This window comes from Chiloscyllium plagiosum, unplaced genomic scaffold (assembly GCF_037043375.1).
Source record: "Chiloscyllium plagiosum isolate Xiang-an unplaced genomic scaffold, Cpla_swu_hap1 HiC_scaffold_50, whole genome shotgun sequence".
NCBI classification, from domain to species: Eukaryota; Metazoa; Chordata; class Chondrichthyes; order Orectolobiformes; family Hemiscylliidae; genus Chiloscyllium; species Chiloscyllium plagiosum.
The window spans coordinates 33,688,847-33,696,096 of record NW_028270188.1 but is presented as its reverse complement, the minus strand read 5'-3'; the positions used below and the strand labels follow the sequence as shown (position 1 = coordinate 33,696,096).

The following is a 7,250-nucleotide window of genomic DNA, read 5'->3' as shown; positions in this document are numbered from 1 at the left end:
GATGGAAACTGTCACTGAAAGCCGTTGTGTGGTTTTGAAATTAAGTTGATATAATTTTAATACATGGTTATTGGAAAAGTATGTTGCTGTACAGTTGACGGCCAATAACAATTATTTAAGAGAAACTGGGTTTAAAGTTGTAAATGATTTTGCTAAATGTTCACTTTTAGAGTTAAAGAACAAATTGAGTTTTTAAAATGTACTCGAATTTAGGAGTTCTTTGTCACTCATACTGCGACAAATTCTGAGGCGAGACCAGTTTCCTGGGTGTTTGGTTTGTTCAGCAGGAGGGTTTTCCACGTTGTCGACGCAGTGTCAAGCAAAACAAAGCTGACACAACCAATTACTGCAGAGTATCCTGAAAAGTTAACAGAATAATCTCAGTGATTCCTATGGGCAGGGACTACTGAACTGCCTTCCCATGCATCATGTGCAACAACGACACCACGTTCTTTTGCTCTGTGACTGCCTTTGGGAGTTTGTGGTGGAAGTTGTACGAGAGGATTAAGGTTGTCAGCATTCCAGTGATATATTATCGTTAGTCATTGTTTATCTGCAGCTGATATACTATCTACTGATAAATGCACGTTCTTGTTTAATATAGAAATGAAATCCCTGCATTCTGTACGTGTTTCTGTGTTTGAAAACACACACACACATATATATATATATATATATATATAGAAAAACAGAGGCTAATTGGATTTGTGTTAGCCATGTGAATTGGAAAATATGTCAGCTCGGGAACAGGCAACTGCAATTTGCTGACGACAATAAGACAATTACTATCTGAAAGTTCAGAATGTTTGACGACGAGCAGAAGTGCATTGGCACAGTCGGGTCTGGGCACAACATAGAGTAATAGGGTCACAGAGATGTATAGCATGGAAACAGACCCTTCGGTCCAACCTGTCCATGGCAACCAGATATCCCAACCCAAAACAGTGTTAACTGCCAGCACCCGGCCCATATCACTCCAAATTCTTCCTATTGATATACCTATCCAAATGTCTCGTAAATGTTGCAATTGTATTAGCCTCTACCACATCCTCTGGCAACTCATTCCATAGACGTACCACCCTCTGCGTGAAAACGTTGCCCCTTAGGTCGTTTTTATATCTTTCCCCTCTCACTCTAAAACTATGCACTCTAGTTCTGGACTCCACGACTTCAGGAAAAAGACGTTGTCTATTTATCCTACCCATGCCACTCATAATTTTGTATACCTCTATGAGGTCACCCCTCAGCGTCCGATGCTCCAGGGAAAACAGCCCCAGCCTGTTAAGCCTCTCCCTGTAGCTCAAATCCTCCAACCCTGGCAACATCCTTGTCAATTTTCCAGAACCTTTTCAAGTTTCACGACATCTTTCGGATAGGAAGGAGACCAGAATTGCACGCAATATTCCAATAGTGGCCTAACCAATGTCTTTGCACAGCCGCAACATTACCTCCCAACTCCTGTACTCAATGCTCTGCCCAATAAAGGAAAGCACATCAAACGCCTTCTTCACTATCTTATCTACCTGCGACTCCACTTTAAAGGCGCTATGAAGCGGCACTCCAAGGTCTCTTTGATCAGCAACACCCCCTAGGACCTTACCAATAAGTGCATAAGTCTGCTAAGATTTGCTTTCCCAAAATGCAGGACCACGTATTTATCTGAATTGAACTCCATCTGCCACTTCTCAGCCCATTGGTACATCTGGTCAGATCCTGCTTTAATCTGAGGTAACCCTTTTCGATGTCCACTGCACCTCCAATTTTGGTGTCACCTGCAAACTTACTAACTGTATTCTTATGTTCGCATCCAAATCATTTATATCAATGACAAAAGGTTGAGGACACAGCACTGATCCTTGTGGCACTTCACTGGTCACAGGCCTCCAGTCTGAAAAGCAACCCTCCACCACCACCCTCTGTCTTCTACCTTCGAGCCGGTTCTGAATCCAAACGGTTGGATCTCCTCAACTTGCTAACTAGTCTCCCATGTGGAATATTGTCGACCTCCCTTATAGAAGACCACAGATATCCCGTAAAGGAGTCTGCCCTCATCAATCCTCTTTGTTAATTCTTCAAAAAAGAAGTCATTCAATTTAAGGAGACATAATTTCCTACGCATCACGCCATTGCTGACCATCCATAATCAGTCTTGCATTTCCAAATACATTAAATCCTGTCTCTCAGGTTTCCCTCCGCAATTTACCCACCGTCGACGTCAGACTCACAGGTCTGTCGTTGCCTGGCTTTTTCTTACCTCATTTCTTAATTAGTGGTGTCATATTATCCAGCCTAGTCTTATGGCACCTCACTTGTGATGATCGATGGCACAATATTCAGCAAGTGATGCATAAATCACTTGTCTCACTTTTCACAGGGTTCTGTGGTGTGACCTGATCACGTCACAGGGATTTATTAACTTTTAGCCGGTCCAATACGTCCGGCGCTTCCTCTTCTGTAACAGTTCTTTTACTGCAGATAACAACATCCATTTCCCCACAGACTACATCTTTCATGCCACAGGTGAAACGTAATCGATGGGGCAAGGGCAATTATAATGCGATTAGGCAAACTTAAGATGCATAGAATAGGGTAGCAAAATGCGAGGCATGCAGACAATGGAAATGTGGAGCTGGTTTAAGGAACAGATATTGCGTTCCCTTGATAGGCATATCTCGATCAGGCAGAGAAGAATTAAAAAGGTAAGGGAACCATGGAATACTACAGAAATTGCATCTCTTGTTATTAAGAAGATTGAGGCTCATGTGTTGAGAGACATGGTGGTTCAGATGATGCGATGGAGTGTTACTGATTAGCTCGGAAAGATTTAAAGTGATTTTTCAGAAGACGAGCAGTCTTCAGCAAATAGAATAAAGGAGAAACCGAAAACCTTCTGTAGGTATGTGAGGATTAAAATGATGACTGGGGTAGGAATAGGGCCAGTCAAAGACAGAAGTGGGATGTTGATTGGGGACCCTGTGGAGTTGGGAGAAGTACTAAACGAACATTTCCCATCGGTTTCCACTCAGGTAAAGAGAATAATGTCGGGGAGAAGAATGAGATAAGCGATATTAGAATAGAAAGGATCGATGTTAGTTATGAAGAGTTGTTATCAATTCCAGAAGGAGTGAAAGTAGACTAGTCCCCTGTGCTGGTTGTGATTTGTCCGAGGATTCTCTGGAAACCTAGGGAGAAGATAGCAGAGCTTTTGGCTTTTATATATGAGTCGTCATTGTCTACAGGTTTAGTATTAGAGGACGAGAGGATCGCAAACGTTGTGTCCTTGTTCCAGAAGGACAGCAGAGATGACCAAGATAATTATATATCAGTGAGCCATATTTCTGATGTAGGAAAGGTTTTGGAAAGGATTATAAAAGGTAAGATGTATAATCATCTGGAAAGCAATAATTTGATTTCAGATAGTCAACATGGTTTCGCCAAGAGTAGGCAGTGTCTCACAAACCTCATTGAGTTTTTTTTGATAATGTGACCAAGCATGGAGATGAGGGGAGAGCAGTTTACGTGGTATACATGGATTTCAGACAATCCTCTGTTAAGGTTCCATGTGATAATCTGTTTGAGAAAATGCAGAGGCATGGGATTGAGGGTGATTTAGCCATTTGGATTAGAAACTGGCTTCCTGAAAGAAGGCAGCGAGTGGTAATTGATGGAAAATATACAACCTGGAGTCCAGTTACTGGTGGTGTGTCACAAGGATCTGTTATGGTGCCACTGCTGTTTGTTATTTCTATAAATAACTTAGACGCATCATAGGTCTATGTATGAGTCCATTTGCAGATGACACTGAAGTTGGTGGAGTAGTGGACAGTTTGGAAATATGTTACAGGTTTCAGGGCGACTTGGATGGGCTGCAGAATTAGGTTGAGAGGTGGCAAATGGCGTTCAATGCAGCTAAACGTGAGGTGATGCACTTTGGGAAGAATAACAGGAAGGCAGAGTATTGGGTCAATGGAAAGATTGTTGGTAGTGTGGATGTGAAGAGGGATATTGCAGTCCATGTGCATAGATCCTTGAAAGTTGCCACCCAGGTTGAGAGTGCTGTTAAGAAGGCATGCAGTGTGTTAGGTTTTGTAGAGGGATTGAGTTCCGGAGCCGCAATATCATGCTGCAAATACATAATATGCTAGTGCGGATGTATGTTGGGAAGAATGTGAAAGCATTGGGAAAAAGTGCAGAAGAGATTTAGATTAGATTCCCTACAGTGTGGAAATAGACCCTTAGGTCCAACAAGTCCACATCGACCCTCCCAACATAAACCCACCCAGACCCATTCTCCTATATTTACCTCAGCTAATGCACCTGGCAATACGGGCAATTGAGCATTGCCAATTCACCTGAATTGCATATTTTGGGACTGTGGGAGGAAACCGGAGCAAACCCACGCAGACACAGGGAGAATATGCAAACTCCATACGGACAGTTGCCCGAGTCTGGAATTGTAACCGGGTCCCTGGCACTATGAGGCATCAGTGCTAACCAGTGAGCCAGCATGATGCCTGGTCTGGAGGGAAGGCCTAATGAGTTAAGGCTGAGAAACTTGGGTCTGTTCTCATCGGAAAGAAAAAGACTCAGAGGGGATTTGATAGAGACCTACAGGATGATCAGAGAATTAGATAAGTAGACATGAAAGTCATTTTCCTAGGATGGTGACGTCAGTTTGTATGAATGTACATAACTACAAATTGACATGTGATAGATTTGAGACAGATGTCAGAGGCAGGTTCTTTACTGAGACAGTGGTAAGGGCGCGGGATACCCTGCCTGTCAGGGCAGTTAACTCAGCCACATTAGGGAGATCGAAACAATCCTTGGAGAAGCACATGGGTGATGATAGTTTCTTGTAAGGGGATGAGCTGAGAACAGTTCAAAGGTCGGCGCAACACTGAGGTCTGAAGGGCCTGTTCAGCGCTGTATTTTTCTATGTTCTGTGTTCTATGTTCTTCCCCACAGTAAGCATTCATACAAAGCACAGGTTTCATATCTCCCCCATCTAGAGCAGCAACAAGCAGAGACGGGCTTATTGATTTTTATGATATCCCGGTACTCTTCACAGACACCTCTTTGCCCATAATAAATTTATAAAACCAGTTATGACTGACTTCAACAAAGCAGCATGCTGCAATTGAGTTACGTAGAACTCAAAACTACAATAGACCGATCAAATTCAGACGTTTTATCCATTACACCACAGGGCCGACCCACCGTCGACTCTCTTTCATCTTTTCCATGTGTAATGGAGACATTTATACCGGGGGGATACTAGATTACCAAGGTGAAAAACCAGCAAAGATAATTAGCGTCACTGCTTTAATTCAATACGTCACACTTTGTGGTGCAGTGCCTTTCACTGGCAACTTGAACACATTTGTCTTCACGTGCCTCCTTCAGTGTTGCCTGCATGTCTGCTGGACGTTTCCATTGCTGTATTCACAGTCACTACGCGATTACATGATCCACTCCAGTGAAATGTACTTTCATAATCTGAGTCATGGCCTCTTCCTTTCAAGACCCTAAACAAGTTCAGCGAGAAAACTCTGGTCATTTCTAGCCCGGGATCTGGAATCAGACAAGTATCACGACACCCTTATTGGTGCTGCCAGCTCACCGGATACCAGCGCATCAAAATGAGGCCCTGTGACCACCAGCCTGTTCTGTGCCTTCCTGCAGTACATCTGTTGAACAACATCAGATTATCACAGCTCCTCTTTCTTCATATTGAAATCCAGTGCGATAATATGAACTTTTTCGAAACTTGGAGTGAGCAACTTTGCAGCTGAAGTTTGTTATGGAGTCAACGACAGACACAAGAGTGTCTACAACTCAGGTTTTAATTTTACAGTCATCATCACAGGAGGTCCCTGTTTCGGAGTCCGAGTTTGCATCGCACAGACCTGGATATAATTCCCACTCAGGTAATGAAGATTTATTTCTCTTTTTGTGAATTATTAGAATGAAAACAAATCTTGCTTGCATACAGAGCACACACCCAGATCCTGCCAGAATCGGTCAGTAATTGCTTCCATCCGTAAATAACGACAAAGGCAGCAGGTACACTGGAAAGGATCACCGCAAATGCCCATTCAATCATATCATCTTTCCGAGTTGGATGTATCTCGCTGATCCTTCAGTGTCGCTGAGTGTAAATCCTGGAAATACCCCACGAGCTGCATGTCTGTGCTGAGGCGTTGAAAGCTTGAGGAAAGTAATTCATCCCCTCCATCATTGTGGTAATTCTGGATATGCAGTGAATCCTTTCCCATTGAGTGACGACTATACTCCAGGAATCCGTTTCGAAAATTTAAAGGTTCCTATCAGACATCTGTAACCGTTTGAAATAAGTTGAGACGTGGACGAAGACAGTGAAATAAAGTGATAGACAATGATGCCTGGGAGGCATAAGGCAGGAAGTCAGCGCGGAACTGATGGTGCAAAACTCAATGTCGGTCCCATTGGGTCAGCTTTTACTGCCCAATGCTTATACTTACTTACACATTACAGCTAGTCAATTCACCGCAATGACCTTGTTCCTCTTGATGTGATGTCCCCTCTGTGTGTATTAACGTGGTTCATGGGCCCCGATAGATTGAGCACATCCTCTTTCTCCTGTCACTTTAACCAGGTGAAAATACCAGTTTTAAATGAATGCAAGAAGAGATTATGTTTTTTCTGTGCCTTTTCAGTGGATAATTTTCAGCTATAAACTGTTTGTATTTGAAAATTCGAGGATTGAATACAATTCTCTGTGAGCAACATTGATCCGAAAACACATGTCCAAAGACTGTGAGGAAGTGGTTAAGCAACTCCACATATGGATGAGTGAGGGCATGAATGCTGTGGCGCCGTGGCTTAGTTGGTTAAAGCGCTTGTCTTGTAAACAAGAAATCCTGGGTTCAACTCCCAGCGGTGCCTATTTGTTGCGTTCATACTTGGGCTTGGTGTTTCGCAAACATTACTGAGCACCTTTTTGGACTTTCACCCAATTATGATTTGGTGATCCGGGTTAAGTTCCAACAGTGAATGCCATTTTTTAATATTCCGAACTATTACTTATTCCATTATTCAACAAGCACTTCTGCTTCTGCTCCTCTTTTATTCCCCGCCCCCCCCCCCCCACCCCCTTCATTACCAGATATCGGAATAATGAGATGAGGCAGGAGACGCTGCCGATTTGCCGGGGAATTTTGTGGCAATGGCAGAGATACCAACAACTGATCACTCTCATTCTCTGATGC

At 43.1% G+C, this 7,250-nt stretch overlaps 1 non-coding gene across 1 annotated transcript; it reads left to right on the top strand.

The window, feature by feature from the left end:
- Positions 1 to 6,853: 6,853 nt before the first annotated feature.
- Positions 6,854 to 6,927, top strand: trnat-ugu (transfer RNA threonine (anticodon UGU)). The gene has a single exon. It is a non-coding gene; the product is annotated as a tRNA-Thr (tRNA).
- The last annotated feature ends 323 nt before the right edge of the window (positions 6,928 to 7,250 follow it).